The sequence below is a fragment of the Synchiropus splendidus genome, chromosome 14 (assembly GCF_027744825.2).
Source record: "Synchiropus splendidus isolate RoL2022-P1 chromosome 14, RoL_Sspl_1.0, whole genome shotgun sequence".
NCBI classification, from domain to species: domain Eukaryota; kingdom Metazoa; phylum Chordata; class Actinopteri; order Syngnathiformes; family Callionymidae; genus Synchiropus; species Synchiropus splendidus.
The window spans coordinates 11760546-11784697 of NC_071347.1; the positions used below are offsets into that span (position 1 = coordinate 11760546).

Sequence of the window (24152 nt, forward strand, 5' to 3'; positions counted from 1 at the left end):
ACAATGGGTTCAACTTGAACTCGTGATGGCCTAATGAGGCTTCATGAAACAGGGTCCTGGTTTTCAGAGCACAGTAGGTGGCGCTCTTGGTTTAGAAATTATGTGAGATTTTATTGAAATGGTTGTTTGAATACAAAAACAGTGCCAAAACAGGAGGTGTTGACCTATTGGTTATCGTGATCGGTCTAGTTCCATCATGTCAAAATAACCTGTCCCAATATTGCACAAGAGATAATAAATGTTACCTTTACTGACACAAACTTTAACAAAGTCAAAACATTGTCTTGCACTGATGCATTCCGTTAAGAGCAGAGTCAACTTATTTTAATGTATGCATCAATCCAACAGAACGAGGGCAGTGCGGACACTTATGCAAACGTGTGATACATTGAAGGGAAAACCACTCAGACTGAGAACACTTTCCCTGTCAAACACACTCCCTTTTGATATGCATTGTTGGAACTTCACAGACACAAAAGCCACCAGATGCTTTCCAAAAAGAGACTGAAATAACGTGTATGACTAATGCTATCACACTGCAATGCAATCCATCTCAATATTAAGCTCTTAAGTTCAGGAAAGAGGGCGGTTCACATGCAGCACACCCATCCCTGACTTTTCCAGAAGGGCAGCGAGGACCTAACAGGGGTGGCCTGCCACAGATATATGAACAACCCTGTGAATCTGGCGGCCTGTAGCTAAATTTACCCCGTCCGCAAGCATCCAGGCACATCATGATGGATTCTATTACTCTCCCACGTCGCAGCATACGGTCATGTGAATACCGGCCACAAGCTTCTGGGGCAGTGAGTGTCCTTCCTGTCCAAGCACTTACTGCCCTTAATGCCACCCAGCTACCCAATCGTCCAACTTGCTGGGAAAATCACATTTGCTCTATTTAATCCATATTTGTCAGAGTGATTGTGCTTGCATGGCGGGAGATGGACACATGAGAATCTCTTTTTTGGGCTGACTGATGATTTATTTACGTACAGTTGTTCATAATTAATTGTACTTCTCCACTATCCCACACACAGTTATACCATTTAGAGCAGCATGACCCAAACGTAATTGGATTGTTATGTAATGATTCTATTTGTGGAGGCAAACGGGGATGAAAGGTTCTCACATGAAACACAAAATATTTTAGCAAGTAAACGTTATTAAGAATCACATGAGACGCTGCTTTTAAATCTGAACACAGCAGAACGAGGACTTTTGTCTCTGTTAATGGCAAGCTAAAGTTATTTACAGTCCTGGTGGTACCGGATTAGTCACTAAGGCAGTGGTTCTTAACCTGGGTTCCATCGAACCCTAGGGGTTCTGTGAGTCGGTCTCAGGGGTTCGGTGGAGCCTCCGCCGCAGAGGTCCACCCCTCAGTCTAGTCTGCAGTTAGTGTATCATATTTTATTTTTTACTAAAGAAGGGTTCGGTGAATGAGCATATGAAACTGGTGGGGTTCGGTGCCTCCAACAAGGTTAAGAACCACTGCACTAAGGAGTGTTTAATGGCTGATTTGTCTCAACGTTCCCTGGTGTTACACTATATTACATGAAAACGTAGCGAGACCTCATCCCACTCGTCCTCACCCCTTCTATGGCAGTCAGTCTTCTAATTCCAGCCCGTCTCATCCTGAGAGCCGGGGTCAGTGGTCTGTGTGGTTGACACTCCGGAGGGTGTGAGGTTATTGAACTTTGGCCAAATTCAGGATCGATAAGGACTCGGTGTTGAAGATTGGGTCCTGATTTTACAGGAAGGAGGAGCTTGGCCATGAAGAACGTCGACTGCTTCAGCGGGGGGAGATCACGTGTTCGATATCCCAGTACGTCTTGTCCATCGACAAGGCTGTCAGCAGCCTGCCATGAGGCAAGCATCCACCCTTGTGTGATGTGCCTGACGCGTGAAGATGGTGCCAAACACACTGCAGGATGAAGAATCTCATGACTAACCATGTCCCCCCCGATGACATAGTAGGAATGATCCAGCACGTGTATCATCAGCTTGACCATGTTAGTCTTAGCGCCTGAAATAGACTGACAAGCGTCAATAAGGGCAATTCCGTCATTAGCAATTCAGTCTGAACAGTCCCTTCAATCTGACGGTGCAAATCCACAAGGAGGCTGCTTTTGAAGGGAGCTTATGCAAATTGAACACAGACACAGCGGCAGACACACCGGTTGAACCTTATTTCCGGTTGAAATGCACTGAAAAGGGTTGGTAAGTGACAGAGCATGAAGATTTTAAAAAAGAGATTTGGTTCCAAGCAACAGCAACTGAAGCTTTGCCAGCGCACATTTCTTATTTCAAAAGACACAAATCTCTCTGCAAACCACTGAATCCAAACTGCACATAGCAGCTAACTCCAGAGTCACACTGACCTCTGGTGGTGTCCCAGGCGCACACGGCTCATGACAACATAAATGAGAGATCATTTGTTCCTGGGGTCATTTTTTTTTCTCTTCAGAACATCGATTTAAGGTCAGCAACACAGGTCTAAGAGCTCTCAGGTGATCGGGATAAATGGCCACGGGGAGCAGTTCGTTCTAGCCTCATGCGAAACGCTGTCTCAGCCTCACTTCGTCTCTTGCTTCCAAATTATCCTCCGGTGAACAATATTTCTTTCTGCCACCCCCTCTCTCTTCAGCTTTCATTCTGGCTTCTTTTTCACTCCCTCACACACCTCATCTCTATCGCTCGCCTTAGATACACCTTTCAGGAAGCCTGGATCTCAACACCATCTAATGTGGGACAAATCTCTGCACAACATGCGAGCGGTCACGTCAGCTGCTGATGAATGGTGTTGTGATGCACTCACCTAACAATAGCAATTGTTATGACAGCTAACACAAGGTCCAGAGACAATGCTTTAATAATGTAGAACAACAGGTGAGTATATGACACCAATGAGCAAGTTAGTCGCTGATAGAATCAAGATTAACCTGTTCACCTATGTTTAAAATGAGATGACTGTGAAGTCAATGTTAGTGTTTATTAATGCTATATTCTTAAAGACCCACTAGATGGCAGAAATGGCAAGGTAGAATTCGACAGAGTTGGTACTTAATTGAGCTAATGCTGTAAAACGGAGGTAACAAATCATATATGGTTTAATTATATAGGGCAGCTTGGGATGTTATGGGTTTTTTTTTGTTTGTTTTAGGAAGTCAGACATCCAAACTAAAAACATAGACATGGAACATTTTTAAAAAAATTAAATATAGGATTAAAACAATCTGTTCCATTAATACAATGTGTGTGTCGTTCCTTGGTTGAGGTCCGCAGATTGTGTACATGAAAAATAGATCCACATTCCAGCAAGTGCAATTTCATCCAACTGCAGCAAGGCAGCAGCTGCCAGCCAGGTTTCTTCTATTTTCTTCAAATACCTTCGAATTATAGCCGGATGCTTTGGCCAAACATTAGTTCTGCTATAGTTGTGCTTGTTTTTTTGTTGTGTGAATACGGTGTTCCAACTCCACAGATCCACACACTGGTGTGTTTATGACATTATTGACATCATTATACTTTAAATGAAGTTATTTCAGCAAGTATTTTTAATCCAATCCACCTACCTAGCTGCAACTGACAGGCGTCTCATTAAAGTGGAGCTGGACTCGCCTCCCCAACAGTACAGTTCGAAGTCAGAGGGTTTACAGACGTGACCAATTTTAAAGATCATATTCCAAATAATAAAACTGGCGACTGAGGTCGTCACATTTCTGTCTGTCCCTACTCGAGGCAAAATCTAATAAATCAAAGCAGATATAGTCTGATGCCTGAGTATTTCTTTCAGTGCACTGCTTCCAGCAATGTCATTTTTGGCTAAAGACGGAGAAAAGACCAGAAACTTATGTCTAATATGGGAATAGAAAGTCGGCTATTATACTGCCATGAAAATGGCGTTTAACCATTCCAATCTATGAATCAAAGCCAGCATTCATCAAATTTTGTGAAAAAGCAATGAAAATAAAGATTGACTAACTATGATAAAACAAAACAATGGCAGCTTTCAACAACATATTTACCTCACGCTCATGATAATATGACGAGTCTGGGTGAATAGCAGTCAGACATCATGTCGATGGAATTGGAACAGAATAAAATCCTCCCAGGCAGTCAAAAAAAAAAAATCTCTGTCAGTTAAAATGACTGCAGGGCTTTTAAGCTCAGTTCCTTGTGGACTTAAACCTCGAGCAACCACAACTGGCGCGGACGAAGTGATTTAAAGTTTTGGAAAACATACTTCTGGGTCAAAATGAGTGAAAGGCATCCAGTCAAACAGAGTTCAGACAAGACCCGTATGCATAACCAATAAAACCCAGATACGCAATAAGAAAGAAAAGGTATTTGACCTCAGAGCCTTGTTTAAAACACTCTGACAGAGGGCTCCATCCATGTTCAGACAGATAATCGTTGGTTTGATGGGGCCAAAATTTGCCTGTGTCCTTATGCAATATTAATACCTGCTATCTACCTGCCTCACGAAATCTCTTTTGACATAGAGAGAATTACTAATCATAACTCTGTTGATGGAAAATGAAACGTGGAATTTAAAATTGTACAAAGTCAGTGCTAGGGACCATTGTGGTTTGACTCACAAAATGCATTCACGGCTTGGCACATACTGTGGTGTCATCTCTACTGCTGCTAATGCAGTGTTAAATATTTAATTGTGGTCCATAGTTATGGGGCGCCACACATAACCCACTGTGTTTCTTTGCCTCTCTGGGTGGCAGTACCAGTCTTGCTAATGTAATCCTGTTCACAGAAAAGAGCTGAACAAAGCGCCCTCCAGTGCCTGGGTCGTCTGCATCCACATGTGCATACAAGTGTGTGTGGTGACCACATACATGCATGAATGGCTTCTAGACAGAGTTTGCTCTCTCTATGTGTTTTAAATTTCAAAAGCTCTTGCAGCAGTTGGGAAAAAAAAACATCAAACAGTCATTTCCAAAATGTGTTTCCAAATCCATGTCTGGTAAGACGTACAGTGAGAGTAGAACCAGGATTCTTTTGAAAGCAGAACGCGTGTTGAGATCTGCTCACAGCTGTCAAATACAGGATGAAGTTTCAGGATGAAGTGCAGAGAAGAAATGTTACTTTTTAAAAAGGAAAAACAAGGAATAGTTGGGCTCTTACACCCAGCTTCACATCAAATCTCCACCTCTACATGACATAGTTCTTAACTCTGAGTTGCGTCATGGAATTATGGAGAATATAACAACATTTTTACAAACAATGGTTTTGAATGCTGTTTCTGTTAACAAGTATTGCCCAAACTCGAAACAACACAAGGTAATGATGAATATGGAGTAAATATGGATATACAGTATGGAGTAAATATGAATATGGAAAAGTTGATGTTGTTCATTTTTGGCTGTTCACTTCACGCAGAGGCATTTAACACTTGCGTATAGATAGCAACCAAATAGGCATATAGTCATGTAAAGCCAAGCCTGTGCACTTTGCACAACAGGCCTCTTCAAACACAGTTTCACAACTAAACTTAACACGACCTTTCTATACAGAAAACCATGCAAAGTAGCTTCAAACTTTATTTCTGCTCAGCAAGAAAAGAAGCACATTTTAAGATGGTCCATCATCATAAAAAAAGAGGGCAGATATTCAAAAAGCAAGTTCAGCAGAAGTTTGAGCATCTTACACGTACAAGAAAGATCTAAATTGACAACCTTATGCTGGTATTTTCTTGTTTTCCTGTATCAACAGATTCATTCCTCTTTGTTAATTCACAGATGGCACCACTATTGAACTGCAGAGGGAAAGAGGGTTTATATCCACTTATAGATGTTTTGCAAGTGTTATTAAGCTCGATCCATTATTGGTGTTCCCTTGTGAATCTCAGCAGAATAGACAAAAAGCAGTTCTCCAGTAAAGAAAGATATTATTAAGTCTTTCCAAGTCTTTAGCAGAGCGCGCAGAGAGCTTCGATCAAAATCATGCATCAAACTTAAGGCTGGATACCTAATTCAGAACAACACACCAGAAGGAAACACTTGGCTTGAAATTAGAGCTTTAACTAACTTAACTTAGCTTACATACAGTGTGTGTCCACCCTCCACACTGCCAGTCCAGCTGACTGCGCTTTTTAAGATAGATCATAAATGAGGACCATGAAAGATGTACAATGTGGTTTGTGGCCTTTGTTGTCGCCTACGTGCCTCCCCAACATGAAACTGCAACACAGGGACACCACCTCTCCTAAAGTAGGAAGACATAGTGGGGAGGACCCTGCTTCAACCATACTATGTTTTGATATATGAAAAAAAAGATTGCTGTGATTTTACAGTAGTCAGTCATCTTCATTTGAAGACAGGATGTTGCTGTCTAATGCCACAGTATTATGCAACCCTTCTTTATTACTAACAATTGATTTGAACGCTTGTTTCTATGTTGGCCAAAACGGCTGCAGGCGCCTGTTAATAAGACTTTGTTTTCATTGACTGCTATCCACGATAGAAATGAATGAGTTGGTTCATTACCAGAGGCCGTTTCAGATCGATGTATAAGGTTGACCTTTAAAAGTTAATCTATTGAATTCACACAGCGATGACGGATCCAGTCATTTGTCATTCTTGGGCCTTCCCACAAAAATGTTCCATTGCAGTATTTATCGCACCGCAGTGGGGAAATTAATAGCATTTAATACATTTACAGTATTGGCCCCAGGACAGCATCGTGGCAGTAGAGGTGAAGTGTGCGTACAGGAAGACGAATGTGTCAATCAACTGTACCCTGTGGTGAAATGCTGTATAGACTTGACTGTATAGACCGATGGTATGTGCACACTGTCGTCAGTATTAACTGGAGCAATATTACGCACAAGCACTGAGTTGTAGCCGGCATTAGTAGAATTGTGAACACTCATTCAATGAATAATTTCTTAGATAAAGAGAAAGTCTGGCCAGAGCGTTTTTCATAAAATGTTTTAGAAATTCACCAGTATAAATAACATAAATGAATATTGAAACAGAACTTACATTACACCTAGACATCATATCACTGTGAAACCTACCAAAACATACTATGTTCACACTTAAATTTTTATTTATGTTCATACAAAAATGTCTGCTTTTCAGATCTGTAGTGGGGATTTGAGAATGTACAACTAGTGACGGGGAGACAAGGCTTCATGAAACAGTGTCCTGATTTTCAGAGGCCACTAGGTGGCACTCTCTGCTCAAAAATCTTAGAATTCAAACAACTAGGGATGATCCAAATGATCAGTCACCTATCATTGGCCGATTTCAGCGTGATTGGTGAATTCCCGATCACTATCTGTCACTGCCGATCACAACTGATCACGTGTGACAGCTGGCACTCTGAAGAAGCCCCGCTGGTTGTGATGCGACCAGTCCTCCCTACTCGCTGCTCACTAAGAAGCAGGATGTCTGCTGTAGAGGTTCTTTCAATCTGTCATGTTTCAAGTTTGCATCCTGCACAAGCACATGCACGGGACAATGCTGCGCACGAAAGCGCCTTCAAATTAAATAGCCATTTAAAATGCCAGCATTCGATGAAGCGCACAGAGTTTTCTGGAGTCATGAAAGTGAGACCGCTGGTCCCTCAGCAGCAGAAACACCCGCCGGTCTGTGCGTGACATTCGGAATGATAAGAAATACTTAATTCTAGATGACCAGCCTTTCTCGGGTGTCGTTTACACAGAGACCGAAACGGAAACGACCGGATCTGTCGCCGTTTTGGACTCAGGTGCAGCGTTCGTTAGCCACCTGAATCTGAAACTTCTGAAAACAGAGTGGAAACTTTCATAAATGCAGTGATCTCTGTCTCGAGACCCACTACAGTATGTCAATATTTCATGGGCATAGCACAGTCTGCACAGATTCACCTGCGACGTCTCACATCGAATTAAATGTTTTTCAGTGGTTCTTTTGACAGAATAATTGCTGCATTCAGCAAAGTTTTTCTATTTTTTGCCACCTTGAAGAGCTATATAAAATATATAAAAAATATATATATATATAAAAATGTGGCTGAATTAAAATGATTTGAAGTTTTTTTCACATCACGTACATTATTTTCACATCACGTACACAGAAAGGTCTCAGCATTTTGATTACAAATTCATTGTCAATCCATTTGATCGGTCTCGGTGATCTGCGGTAATCCGTACTCTGGCTGATCGGTAACAGAAAATCACTGAGAAGCACGAGTCTAACCTAACAAGAACAAGGCTGTATGTGACTCATGAAATGTTTTCCCAGCCAGTAAGGTCATGCTGTCAATCTAATCACTCCTAACCATGATGGTAGATGGTCATCTATAGCAATTCAACTCAATCTTCATTCGAAACACAAACAAGCTATTCCCTTCAGCAGCGAGTCCATGCCAACCCAAGGTGTTTTCACATGCCTTTCAAAAGTATCATTAAAAGCTTCTTCACATTTTACTCTCTTATTACTCTGACAATATGAAAACTACTATGCCACCATGGTTTAAAAAAATGTTGCAAAAAGGACTGACATAATGCGATTAATTCATACACCTTCAATGCTGGGCTGAATTTGTCCTCAACCTCTGCACCTTCCACAGCTGCCCCCATTAGCACATAGACGTCAGCTCGTCTGAAGCCATGAGGGGTCAGGTAATCGTTCTGCCTAAAAGCAGTCCATTATCCATTTACAAAAAACACCATTGGAAAGCAATGATACACTGTTACACAGATTTTTGTTGCAAAAGATATTACATTATTTTTTAATCAGATCTCAGTTTGCCAAGAAGAAGAATCAATTTTACTGCTACATATTCAGATGGGGTTTAATAATTTACAACAATTATTATTCAGGCCGACAGCTCATGGGAAGTGAGGAAACTTTTTAAAAGTAAATCTACAGTATATGGTCAACACTTTTTAAAGGTTACTCTGGTGGTTACTTTGGCATCGCTGTGTGTGTCTGAACTTGTACAGCTATACTTGTTGAGATCAATTCCTGGCAATACACCAACTTTTGGTAGGGACTGTGGTTCAGCTTAAATTTGAGGACTAAAAGTTCAAAATAACTAGGTCATCAGAATTGATTTTAAGTTTGGTTTAGGTCCTGGTTGAGGTTAGCCATCTCTTTTTGATGGTTAGGTGTAGGGTGACAGGCTGGGGAAAGCATGAAAGTCAATGAAATGTCCCAACAAAACATACAAGCATGACTGTGTGTGCATGTGTGTCTGTGAATAAAAACACAACATGGGCATGTTTTGCCGTACTTGTGTGTACCGAGGCTTGACAAGCCTTTTGCTAGTCAAGACTTACATTTAGCTCTCAAGGTTTAGTGGGTTAAAACATCAGTAAAGTAGTTTATTAGAATTATGTTTAGGTTTGGTTTCCAGAGCTCTGGTTAAATTTAGCAATGTGCTTTGGATGGCTAAGTTAAGAATAAGAGGCAAGGGAAAGCATTATGCCGATGAGAGGTCCTCACGAAGAGAGCCAAACAAACATACGTGGGTACGTTTGTGAGCTATTTCCTGTCGTCACACACCCTCAAGTGTGGAGGTGAACCGACAGGAAGATCAGCCATACCAGAGCAGAAAGTCAGACCTCTGTAATCCAGTCAGGGTCAAGTGTTTCCTGGAACAGTTCATTGTGTATTCACACACAACACGCGAGGAAATACTGACAACCTGCAACCGCATGAACGGCTGACCATCATGGACTGTTCTAACTTCAAAATAAACACCGTCAGATCATTAATTTAGTCATTTCCGAGTCATTCTTTGATGTGAAATGCCCTCACAAGAATATAGCAATTGCTTGAATAAACCAACAAAAAGTTCTGTCCTTGCTCACTATTGCGCAAGCCAGACATTTTCCTTACTCAGGGCACAGTCTGACAGGAGAAAAACAGAAACCTGCAGGCTGAAGTAAAATCAAACAGAGTGGAACATGACGTGATTACTCACCGGCACCAGTCGTGGTAGAACACAGGAGTGGTCGGCTCTCCGTCTTGTGGCAGTCTGTCAAACAGGGACAGGAAGAACAGAGATTGAATCAACAGCTAATTGGCGTGTCTTACAAACCGATAATGGCATCGGCAGCGATGTACAGCAGGCTGCTCAGAGGAGGAGACGTGGAGAGGCGACAGATCTTCTTGACAGATGATTGTAGTTGCAAAGTTTATGGAGCAAAAAGGTTGGTGTCATTTTGTCATAAAAATGCCATTGTGAATCACATCAAATCAGCAGCAGATGTCCGTACATGACAAATGCCTTAAGACAATACAAATATGCAGATATCCCCAACAACAACACCAGATTTTATCGTGACAACTGGATCCTATTGATCGAGAGAAAATAAAGGTTTCACATTTTTTGTTTGGCGCTTCATAACCTTATTAACATAAAATAAATGGTCAACCATCATCACTCACATTCAACACCACATTTATGACATAAATATTTTGAAGTGGGGAAAGTGGACTTCTGCGTACGGCAGCCTTCAGCATTGCAAGTTTCACCTTGAACCATGTTATTTGTTAATGGAAGTGACACCGACAAAAGACAAACATACAGACATACAGACAGGGCATAGGTGACAGACAAAGGACAATAAATGCAGCTACCCATCCACTAATCCATGTGACCATGAATTACTATTGCACAATACCAGATTCTGTAATTGTAAAAGCGTCCGTACCTTCATGGAATTGTTGTGGAAAGAAGGCAACGTGCCTGTAATAAGAAGTGACCACTAAAAAGACCATTAATGTGACCACAGCTTTGGCAACAGTATGACACTCACAGTTGTTGCTGGGATATTCAAAGGCGAGCACTTCTTTCTCTGAGTCTGAAAATTGTATAAGACAGTGCAGACGTGCTGCAACCGGAGGCTCTAACGTCACTGACCACAAAATCAGCGCATCTGCTCCCAACATAAGCCGCAATTGTCCGAATGCATTACCAAACTCCTGCCGAGCACACCACATCAAACCGACCCTTCGATACGTTTCAGCTGTGGAAAAACGACAGGACAGAAATGCAGGAGGATGAAAAACCAAATGAGAATTGATTAAGCTCTGGAGGGGCATGTGATGAAAAGTAAACTAACTCGTGGCTGATGCGGCATTAGTTTTCCCTACTCTCCACACCACAGTTCCATAACCAAAATGTCAGGGAAAGATTTGCTTCCTTTTCTCTTTGGTAGCAAGGAAACTGCAGGTTTGTTTGCTCCCACTAATGAGGTCACAGGCGTGTTCCCTTCCCTGCTACTTATCCAGCTGAGATAAAACAAAAGCAGTCCCTTTTCAAGAACAATGGGACAACAACTTCATGGTGTAGGGGGAATTTCATTGAAGATATAGAAAAAGAAGCAAGGCACTGATGATCAAATGTTGGTGGAGATGCAGCAGATTACCATCTGGACCCTGTCGACCCACAGTGCACCCCAAGTTGAACATACCTCCTCCTGACCACAACTGGCAGCAGCTGCCCTGAAGGGCTCATTTGAATGTGAATATTTATGATCTCAATATTTCAAATACAAGTGTAATCTGGTTAAAACAGTACTCCTTTAAAGTCTGAGTAAAACAAAGTAGAAGTACATATAAAATTACTTAGAATAGCCACCATCTGAAATTGCTGTTTGCCTGCTTAGTAATGTTATTTTCCAGACACATTGTGAAGTCCTCATTCCTATAAATACGGGCCTGTGATTTATTTGCTTGACATTTCGGGATGAAGATAGAGGACTGAGCAGTTTTTTTCTGTATATTTTAGTGCGTCATATATTTTCTTTAAGCTGCATATGCTTAAAAAGTTCAAATCATTTTGAATCTCTTCCCAAAATTGATGTAGAAACTAAAGGCTTAGTTTTAGAACAATAAATAAGAGATGAAAATAGAAAGACACAACATAAAACAGTACATTTAAAAGACAGAAACATGGCTCACTATAGATAACAAGTCATGTCCAACCTAACTGACCATAAGCTACAGATGGGTTGATGAGGTTTCACGAAATAGTGTACTTGTTTTCACACGGCACTTGATGCCGCTGTCTGGAGAGTATTCTTTGGCTTTGAACAAAAATTTCAATGAAACCTTTATTGCAAAAAGACACACAAAAAAACACCTACTGAGCTCAGAAAATGAGGTCACCATTTTCTGATACCTCATCAACTCAGAAGCTGCCCTTCCATGTCATGGAGCAGGGTTAAAGTCCACTTGATCGACAAACTACTTAATAACTATAACTAATATTCATTCACCATTATGTTTTAGCCTTGTCTGAACTTCTAGCACCTCATTAAATGTAACCTATAGTAATGAAACTTGCATTGTGCCAAGTTAAGGGAATTATTTTCAGTTATTAAAGGCCATTAACTACCATATATGATGGGATGAAGTGCTATTATGGTGATATTATGGCTTGACATGGGCAGATTTTTAATGATGCATATTGACCTCCAGGAACACACCACATGACTTGACATTTATCAGCTCCCCTATAGCACAGGAGGCACCAGAATAGTGGACTGAAGAGAGGTAGTGAACAAATAAATAATAGTGTAGCACTCATGCATTTGTTTTTTTTTTTACTTTCTATTATTTTGTCTCCAAATTAACCTATTACACATCCCAAAGATTCCATCTCAAAGATAAAAATATCGGCAATCATATTTTGTGAAGCTTAAATCCCTCCATTCAATGTACCTTCCAAGATTCAGTCGACAACTTGTCATCACCAATGATGTTTGTCCTTGCATCTCGCTAAACTATGCGCCGCACACAACTCCTTTATCATCAGCATCTGTCCTGCCTTTCCCCTGGTCTCCCTGCATGTTTGAGATTATTATGGTTTGAAATTTTCCCCTGAGAAAGTTCTGCCAAGCAGCGAGCCTGGGCCAGACCGCCCTCCTGTAGCCTGCGGAGCAAACCACGTTCCAAACAGGAAAACTGGATCAGTGGAGATAAAACTCTATTTATATTCTTCCAGCCAGGCATCCTGATCAGATCACCGAATACAATCACATGATGAGCTGGGGCCCGAGCCATGCGGCAGGACGGATGACAGCTGTAAAAGACATATTAATAGAAGATGAATAAAACATTCAATCAACATTACGACAATTGCATTATGGTGGGACGTGACTCCATAACTTCACCTTGAAAAGAAGACGCCAACTGATAGCAGGCAGTGAGAGCAAATGGATAGGCGAGACAGACGCCACAAAATATAAGCAGATTGCTAGGAATAATGTCTGCAAGATTCTTTCATATAATATGGCACTTCAATATGATAGCAAAATGAAAAAAAGAACATACTGTAGCATAAAGAACATAACAGAACAGAATGTTTTTGGTTCTGTTTTCAAGTAGACCGTCCAATAGAGTTTAAATTGCAACAAACAGATGAGCTCATTTGTTATGAACACAGAAGCTGAAAATTATTAGGACAGAAGATTATTATTATCATTATAATAGTTTCACTTGAACACTACAAATGTTTCATTTCACCTGAACACCACAAATGTTTTGACAGATTTCTATTTCTCTGTGAGAGAACTTCCTTTCAGTACTCAGTCATGAACTGTAGGTCATAAAACAGGAAAAAAGATGAAGGACAGAAGCGGATAAAGCTGATTTTCTCAGGCGGGTGGCCAAGGTTTCCCTTCAAACGATAGTTCTGTCATCTGTCTGAGACTCTTGAATCGAGCCACTGCTTGCGTAGCATTCTGTTGCGGTGACTTCAGCGTATTGTAATCTTGCTGTGCTGAGAAAGAACCTTAATTTGATAATGGAGGAGGACACAGAAGTGAGAAATCTCATGTCAATTTGAAATTTAAATGCAAGATATTAATGGATAGGATGAGATGATTCTTTGTTTACATAATAATGAGTCATACTTGGGCTTTCAGTAGAGCATCTGTATTGCAGTTTCTCGTGTGTTTCTAATACAGATTAAGTCTCAAGAGTACACATTGCAACATTTTACTCACTTGTCTCATTCAAATGTTCCTTAAAATCTTTTTCCTCTTCAAAGTAATTTTATTTTAATCGTCTCAGAGAGATTATTTTCAGATGTTAGATCGTCATTTTTGTAAAACAAATCAAAACCGTTCATCGAACTAATCTGAAGCAGAAGTGTGTACCAATGAGAACAAGAAGTCTGGATACAACAATGCTGTGAATTCCTGCATGCACATGAAAACTAATAGGTGCTCGAAAAATAATTGGAGACAGAACCATTTATAACACATTGGCTGGCAAAAACATCTGTAGATGTTGCATCGAAGATGAGGGTAATGGAAAATAATATATCGTACTTGGATGAAGTCCAGCAAGACAGAGATGGCCTGAACAGTCTTTGAAAGAAAACTCACACCTGTTCGCTGTGATCAAGCAATAATCTAAATCAGAGCTCTCAAACTTGTTTAATAGGGAGACCACGAGAGTGGTCTTGTTCTGGCTGATCCAAAGGCAGGCGAAGTGAGGGGTCTTGTGTTTTTGTCGCTTGTCGTTGGTCATTTTGCTTCAGTCACTGTTATTTATTTGCATTAAAAGAATCCTTGTTAGTGCTGTAAGCCCCTTGAAGATCTGTAGAACAGGCTTCTTTCAAAAAAAGACCACAAGCCATGCAACAAATGTCTGGCGTGGTCTTGAGGTATCCCATCATGCACTGCAGGACTGAAAGTTCTCATTAGCCTTCTGTTTGTACATTTTTTATCCTTCTTTATGGATGGTGCCTGATCTTGGAAGTTTGGCACAGTGAAGTAGGTGCTTCCATGGTGAAGCCAAACTGCCATCCATTGGAATGAAGGACAACATCCCTCCTTTAATGGTCCTCTCATCAAGCTGGTCTTTTTACTGAACTGGCTTTCTGTACAAAGTTTAATGTACATCAAATGAATGGTTTTTTAACAGATAAAAATATTTCAAAATATTGGGAAGCATCAACAACTGGGGCAGGTGTAAAAAAAATTCGTCCTTCCCCCAATTCAGTATTTATCCACCCAATTCTCTGAATTGATTCAAAAACCATTCCACTAGGGGCACTGTGCACGTATTTAGTGGAAGGAAGCTGCACACAAACAACTCCAAGACGAAGGATTGTTGAAAGAATCTGGAGAATTCTACTAGTGGTAACTGAAACTCTGAGGCTGAGTTCAGATCTAAATCGTATAAGATGTATGAGATCAGTGTTCACATGATTTAAAATTGTGTGTACTTCCTCTACTAGTTATCAGTGACCACCTCATTTTATTTTATTCAGTGGAGCTAAGTGTCTGACGTTCCAGTGTGCAACAGCCTCCACATACACTAGATATATTATCGTCTGTAGTAATAAACTTAGTCTGTCGTAATTCAGTACATATGTAGATTAAAGTTAACTTGGAGTGTGGGCCTGGGAACACTTAGGTTGGCCCCACGTGGGATCCAAGTGAGCTAAGTAGGCCTGGGCTTGAAGTGGGAACGCCCATGAGGACCCAACATTGGATAGACCTGCAATAACTGGAACTAGGCTGCATGAGGGATGGTACCAGATGGAGAAAAGATGGAAATGTGGGGTTAGTAGGTTGTTAAAGTAAACACAAGGCAGAATTTAGGACAACAGAATGAGTGCTTCGGAGGGCATCTAGGAATCCAGGGGTCGCAGTAGGGACACCCTGAATTAATGAATTTTTGAAAGCCATCACAATACATAACTGATACCACTGTATGCTTATCTTGCATAGATATATCAAAGAAGATGAACAACGCTGTAGACGCTTAGCTTGTAGTAAGGGAAAGATTCATTACATCCTGCACCTCAAAAGTGAGCATTCATGAGTTTATGTCTGGTAACGATTACTTGACTCAGAGGTTTGTTTTTATACAAATAGATGTCTACAGCTTCTTTTTAACAAAGCAAGTTGTTAAGTTGGTTGTTGACATGCCGTGTTGGCAGGGGCTGGGGGCGGGGCTATGGGCTGAGGGTGAGGGCTTTGGACGCCCTGTTTCAAAATCCTAGCTGAAAATAGCGTCCTTTGCAAAAATGTTCTAGTTCAGGATGCAATCTCAGAGTTGCTTTTCTGGATGACTATTAAACGATTATGAAAAGGTATTTTAGCAAATCTGGCATCTGATAAGGAGAATTAGCATTAAACTTGAGCATAGAGGCAAGGCCGCCTCTCACTTTTGGTTGTCAATGGATACAACAACAGCACAAACGTTTTAACAGTTCAAGTCGAAGGCTTCCTAAGATCCTGTAATGGGTATAACTGTTGTTCGTCGGAGACCAAATGGCAAAAAAAAGGAAGAGGATGAAAAGATCTCATTTTTGCCAGGGATGTCATTTATGTATCCCAAGCTGTCTCTGCCTTTTAAAGTGCAATTTCCAGAGTTCAAACCATTTGAATGTGTTGTTCCTTTGCTCATGGCTGAAAGAACCCATTTCTGAGACAACAGTGAAGAGAGAGCAGCACAGTAGCTATTCAACAAAATGCTTCGTGTCGTCACCTGCAAAACACAAGTAACGACTTCCTGATAGCACTTCAGTTTAAACTTAAATCACTGACTGATATGGGGAACATGAGACAAAGGCTTCATAGTCAGCATCGAATGCAAAAAAATATCCAGTAAAAAATTTAAAAAAAAGGATCCATCTTAAATCTTTCCAAATCTGACAATGTCTCTAGTTGTGTGCAGTATTGCTTTATAACTACGCCATTTTAGTTGAAAATGAATTACCTGTTTTCCTGTGTTTTACCCTTTTGAGAAAGGCATAGTTGTTTAAGAAATGTTCAGCACCTTCATGGCTTGCTTATCTACAGAACCACATGATTTAGTCCATTCATTCTTACACTTCCAGCTTCTTATTCGTCGAATCTGTGGCATTTGTGAAGTCTGCCTCAGAGGCCCCAAAGGCAGGGACATGCTGAACTGTGGAAGAAAACTCAACAGCAAATTGACAGGACTGCCTCAAGGTGAAGTCGAATCAGGGACGTTTATTGCGTGTCACGCACTTATCATGTAACATTTGACTTCTACTCTATACATTTTTTCTCATACATATTTTATGACTGAGGGAGACATTCATAAAATGCTGATATTTTTCAGGTGACTCTTGCAGTAGCAGTTAAAAATGTACACTAACATTACAAAATAATAAAATAAAATGTGATAACTGCACAATATAGAATAAGAGATTTACGTTTCTCATTGAAACTCAACTGCAAACTTTATGTGTGTAATAAATATCAACGCCAGACAAAAGTTGTCCGACTATATAAACTTTGAGAGGTCAACCGAGGACATTCCATTACATACGCAGCAAGAAGCGCATGAAGTGAAGCAGATAAGCACATGTTTATAATCAAATGGTACCACGAGTGTTTTAACTCATCAGAGTTAGTCAACCATCTCAAAATAGAAGCAAATAATCAAAAACTCACTTAGAATCACATCATGTGCACTCATATATGTCAAAGTTTAATGGCAGCTAAATGACCTGCAGGATTTATGTATAAGCACATTTGTGACTTTAGTTATTGATGAAATTGAGACAGGAATTTCAAAGTAGAGAAATTTGAGCACAACTAAAACAAACAGTGCTTTTGTCAGTCATGACTTCTGTACACTGCGTTTCAAATTATTATGCAAATGATGTTTTTGTTTGATTTTCCAAAATACTTGATGCAAATAACAATCAACATAATTTTCAAGTCATCAGCTGTCGAAATTTATTTCAAATGTTATTGAACAAAACTCCTCATGAAAACAGTATTTAAAAAAATAAATAAAAAACTTAAAACGCACTGTTCCAAATTATTATGCACAACATAGTTTCAAGACATTTTCTAGTTTGTAAAGAACTGAAAATAGTAATTTGTTGAATTTACAGCAATATAAGGTCACGTTTACTAAAATAAAAAGCTATTACAATCCAAAACATCTTAACAGGTCAAGTTAACCCCTTGTTTGAGTTTATGGACAGTTTCTGCTTGAATGTCTTTGCAGGATGTCAGAACAGCCTCCCAGAGTTGCTGTTTGGATGTGAACTGCCTCCCACCCTCATAGATCTTTTGCTTGAGGATCCTCCAGAGGGTTGCAGTTATGCATAATCCTTCTATTCGCAGTATATGGCTTTTTTAACAATTGTAGTGCATACATCAAATTAAACCTCATTAAAATGTATCTCAATTAGTTAGACAATCCATTAAATACACTTGCAAAAATAAAATACATACTAGCAAGAAAGCTGAGAAAATATTCCTTCAAATGGTGATTCTACTTTTTCTTATTTATAATTCTACAGACCTGATAAAGCTTTATCTACATTATCTACATTTTTCTTAAAAGAGATGTTGTAAGTAGGGGTCAATAATAACTCAATATCTTGTATAGTATATACAAAATCTCAGGATGCACAGAATATTCGGCACCAAAACAACATGGTCGAAAATGGATGTTGTGATTACGCAGAACCTGCAGCCAGAGCGAATACACCACCATGTCTGCAGTGTGTCTGGATCTGAGAAAGACCAGAGAATAGTGATTTGTAACGGGTGTGAAATTTACATTACAAGAGGGAGCACATTGCATAGTGCTGTGTTTAAAAAATCGATTTTCCAATTCTGAATCGATTTGTACATCAATTCCATAAAATTGATTCGTAGGTCCAAAGATCGGATTAATTAATTTACGTTTTCTCCGGGTGAAGTCCAACCCCTTCGACGACCTCACGAATCACGTGACGCAACATCACCCAGCGCTCCTTTCCAAGCCATCCACCGGGCCACAACAAATGAAACTCAAGCGAACTTTACCACTACCGGGCAATTCTGCACGCTCTGTCAAAATAACTGAAGCGACTGCGGGCTTCATTTGCAAAGATATGGGCCTGTATTCCGTCGTTGAAAACGAGGGCTTCAGGCGGCTAATGAAAGTCACAGAGCCACACTACGCTATGGTGTCTCGCAAACGTCTGTTATCCCAAACATGCACCAGTCAGTCAAAGAAAACGTGAAAAGTAAGCTTCAGTCAGCAGTCAGGGTGGGCATTACAAGGGGTGCGTGGACATCTTCGCAATCTTACACGAGTCTGACAACTCACTATATTGATGAGGAGTGGGACCTCTTGTCGTACGTACTACAGACCACAGAGAACTGTTCACATACTGCGCAATGACCGTCAGGTTGCTGTGAAGTCAGTAACCAGCACTCTGTTTACATTTTCAGTGGCTGAGAATATCTTTTTTTTTTTTTTGATAATAACATAAAAATGCATTAGTATTAAAGGGCAGCATCTTTTGGGTGAATTTTTTATGTCCTATTTCTAATAATGCACCAGTCCCATGAGCAGTCACATCTGGAGTTCTGTGTCTGGATCTTTATTATCATTTACTATGAATCCTTCATTAATTTCCTGTTGAATGTCAATCTGATACTAGTATTAATACGTTGCGTAACTTGTCATGTGATAATGGCAACAGCTCAGAAAATGGTTTAAATACTAACCTGAATCGAGATTGGATCGGATCGAATCGAATCGAATTGAATCGTGATAATCGATTCTAAGTCATGAGAATCGGAATCGAATCGATTCTTGAAATTAGAATCGATACCCAGCCCTAACATTGCACTTATTTGTTGGAAAGCCTCTCAGCACAAACACGAGTCTTGGCTACAGCACAGATGCCGGTTCTTGACCCTTTCGAGTGGCCAGCTAGCTAAAGAGACTCCTCAGGTGCAACTGTAGCAAATAATGTTCCTTTAATTGCCACACGAAAGCATCTTTGAAGCAAAGACACAGACCAGGAAGTGAAATTTGGATGTTGGAATAAAGCAGCCTGCATGGGTGCAGAGAAATGAATGTAACTTCAATTCTATGAATACATATCAAGCCCTCTAATGGATGGATGGATGGATGGAGGGAAAAGTTATGTATTTGTTAGATAAAGTGTCAAAAAAAAGCGGGTAGGGATTCAGCTAAAAACAAGTGGAAAACAACCATGATCATGTCCACTTTCATGACGCATTATGTGTTTTCCGCTTGTTTTGACGTTTCCACTTGGTCTTAATATGTTTGATCACATGCACGTACACATTTAACAAAGAGATCATTGTTCTGAAGCCGTGGCGATGCGCTACAATCATATACTTGTTGCATATTGGTATTGAATTAGCACAGAAGATTCAGTCGTTGTGATACTAATCTCACTATTCACTGATAAAAATTCTGCTGATGAACCATCTGTCCGTTCAGCGTTACCTGCTAAGGGAGGCTTGATATGATTTAACCTTCTACCAACAATCATCAGACACCAGAGAAGAAAGCAAAAGCTTAAAATTACTTCCAGATCTTTCAAAAAACATGTTGGAACAACTTTCAAGAGGTTTGTTCCCATGGTGTCTCTCAAATAGACATGGACCCGTGCGAAGGTGGTTTATAGAGGTGCTTCTGATTAGAGTGCTGGTATGTGGCAATAAAAAAAGCAGGTCTTGTCTCCCAATGACTGTCCCCGGAGCAAGAGTTATCACGGCAGAGCTGAGGGCAAAACACTTATTAAGGATCTATTTACTATTGTGCAGCATGTGAGCTCGGCACGCAATATTATTTCCCCAAGGTATAGTGGTTTTGATGGCTGAGGAATGCGGAATTACAGACAAAATCAGTGTGAATGAGTAGAACAGAAGTGTTTAGACTTCCAGAGAAGAATTGTGACATTGCACCCTTTTTTATTGTCCTTCTCCAGTCTATTGGGTTTTATATTGTTTTACATTGTTTTGTTCTTTTATCTAATGTACTGTACTGTGACACAGCACTGTATACAACAGAAAACTCCTTTAGAGTTCTCATGGTTAACGCAAATTTCTAAAACTGCAATTCAGCAAAACAAAATTACAACAAAGTCTACCTGTGCCACAAATACTTTAAACTGTGGAAATTGGAAATTTCAAAAGAAATTATGTATTTTATCGGTTTGCACAAAGAAAAGAACAAATATAGAAAGTTGCAGGTTCAACGTTGCATTGCAGCATGTGAACACAGAGAGATTGGATCTGAACAGGAAAACACATGACCAGTAAATTCTTCAACAAAGCAAGTTGCAATAAACACACACCAAAACATTATCAACTTGTTCCGAATGTACACATCTGTTCTACCCTTCAAACTCCAGCAGCACCAAGTATGACCCGTAACCATGGTAACACTCGGCTGGAAAAAAGCAGCATGTAGCTCAGAAAGAATTCTGGAAACACTTTATGAAATCTATTTCTGTCTGTGAGCTTTTAGCCGTTATCATTAATGGACTCCAACACGTGTGCTTGATAGTGCGTGTGAATAAGGAGTACTTGTGAAAAGCAACTGAGAGTGCTGTCCAAAAACAACGAAAACAGTTGTGCAGCCAATAAAAGACATGATCTAGCCCACAACACAGTTTGGAACCCAGTTATTGATAGAATTATCAATTGACCAGTTAAGAAAAACACAGAACCAATGAGATGCTTCCTCTTGACTTAACGCCGGGGAAACAGCAAGAATATAAAATATAAAGATGAACTAAAAGATGAAAGCAAGAAAAGGAAGCGTAAAGCAATAATAGAAACTAAAAAGAATAAAACATAGCAACTCTGATAAGTGGGACTGGCCGATTTATCAGCAGCTACAACGGGACACTTGGCCTCAAATCACAACCCCGAATTTGAGGGCTACCAACAGGCTAGCCGAGCGAAAGTTAACCGGAGCGAACCGTAGCCGAAACCAATGCAAATGGAGTTCATTGTTGTTGGGTTTATTCTTGTTACTGCACCTGGATACCAGATAGTTATATCCTGGACATGTAGCCGATGAAAAGTGGAGCAGACTTTCAGGTTATGAGGCAGCATTCCAGTATTTAACAAGTGACTGGTGAAGTTTATAGTGTGGGTTTGATCTGTTCATTGGTCATTGATAAGAAAATAATATTTCTTTACATTATTCTGTCTTTTGTATTGTTTTTTCTGTTATTTAGTTTGCTTTAAAAGTAGCAGTGATTTCTAAACAGTGTTCGGTATTATTGTCATTGTGTCGTATTTTCTAGGTTAGTAGTGATTTAGAAAAAAAAAATCGGCCTGTTGGAACTTTCAAAGAACATGCAATCGGTATCAGCCAAAAAAATGTACCCTTATTGATAAGTGCAAAACATAGAATGAAGATTCTTTAAAAAGAGAGTAAAATTGATGGAAATATGTAGGAAATAAACAGAAAAAAAGCCAGGATAAAAATGTTTCAGCTACAAATGGCAGTACTACGGAATAACATACAGTATGTTCAGTACAAAATCCACATGTTTGATCTTCATTATGAACACAGACACAAACTATAAGTATTAACCATTTTACTTCATTCGCTTACTTCTGGCATTGTCATTTCTAAGATGTGGACTTACATTTAGTCATACAAAGCATCAACATTTTATTTAACAGACAAGAAGAACTCAAGAAGATACTTTAATGCAAGAATGGAGGTTTAAACACAGAATACCAATCAGTTCATATCAATAAGTGACGTCAATCAGTATCAACAATAAACAACGTATATGATTTACAGAAGAATCTACAATACAAGGGAAAAGGTGACTTTGCTAAATGTAAAGTCACTTTTTCTACATACATTATGTCCTTTAAAAAGGAAATTAACTTTTTAAAAAGACATATTTGACTTCAAGCGGCTCAGTATTATCAAAATTAAGCTTATCTGCTAACCAAGATGGACAAACACAGAGGATGTAGCTCTGGCAAAACACGAGTGTGACGGTGCAAATTCCAACAGTGCACTGCGCCTATATGTTGGCTGACAAAATAACTCATAAAAAAGCCTCTAAATTTGCTGTCGAAAACTCAAGCTTTTGCAGGAACAACAGTCCACTTATGTTTCTATTTTTTAAAACACTGGCAGGCAGAAAAAGTTAGTCTGATAAAGTTGCAGATGCAAACTTAAGACTGTGCAGAAACACCACTTGTCGTTCAACCCCTCTTTCACCTCTTTGACAGGGTCAAAAATATCATGCTTGCGCAGCTCGAAGCTGATAATAAAAAAGTCTGCCACAGGCATTGAAAGGGAACCACGATGTGATTCCTGCTGGTACAGCTTCAGTTCTATCTCAATAAATTCTAAATGCAGATTCAGCCCACGTGGGCAGGACCCCCATGTTTGACACGGCGGTAAACAACTGGCTGTCGTTCACATAGCGGGGTCAATATATAGGCACAGAATGTGCTGCCAGTTGTGTGTATTTCTGTCTGTGAGTTAGATATTTGAGCTGCATCTCATGAATGCACAGCTTGACTAAGGCCACTGTTAGAATGATGAGACTGTGACAGAGTTTCACCAGTATAAGATGCTACAGCAAGTGACAGTGAGACCACCCTTCATCCGGTGGAGTCTGACTAATCATACAGTAGGGGTGAACAGCTCAACTACACAATTGTATCGTGCCTTTTTTGTATCACATGAGAAGCCACAAATAACTTCAGTATCAGATGGCATGTTCCTTCAACCATTCACAAGTAAATAATATGTCCAAAAACACTTTTCATGGCATTTACTTTTTACTACAATGTAAACAGCAATTCTTATGACATTTCTTTAGATCTCTGTTATTGGCAGCACTCTTCCATAATGAGAAGCAAAAACCAACACCCAAGCTTAAAGCAGGTGTTGTTCATTAATCTGACCTGACTCAAGGTCAAAATGTTGCACTTTCTAGTGTCATCCATTGTCTTGAGTGATGACCAAGTCCAGCTCAAGTACTGACTCACTCTTGCAGATGTCTGCTGAACTTTTTTAGCCAGCTATTCCTCGAACTGATATACAGTAAGCATGGTTGGTGAGTGGGAGTCAAGCCAAGAAATCCCACCATCTTGTTGATCACGAAGAGCCATCAGTAACTCAGACAGTCATCCTCTCTTTGATCCTTTGATCTCTCAACTCAAAGTTAGCTGAGCAGCAAAGGGATATATATGGGGCACGTCAAACAAATGTGTGAAATGTAATTTTGTTAACTCAGTAAAACTCCTTCCAAGCACTCGTGCTACGTGTAAAATAATGTAAAGCAATGCTCTTGAAATTACAATTTTTATTTGAGATTTCACAGCATCTGCAAATTCAGTCAATTTGCGGCCAATATTAAACTTGTGTTTTTGACTAGCAGCCTCGTTGAAC

General features: G+C 39.9%; 1 protein-coding gene across 2 annotated transcripts in view; it reads right to left on the minus strand.

Annotated features, from left to right (window-relative positions):
* The window catches only part of tspan9a (tetraspanin 9a), a 238323-nt gene that overhangs the window by 210838 nt on the left and 3333 nt on the right, over window positions 1-24152 (minus strand). The window contains exon 1 of one of the 2 annotated variants that reach the window (XM_053884526.1): window positions 9931-9949. The gene's annotated coding sequence lies outside the window, so the exon portion shown is untranslated. Of the gene's footprint in view, window positions 1-9930; window positions 9985-24152 lie in introns of those variants that run through there. The other variant, XM_053884524.1, reaches the window with a different exon arrangement.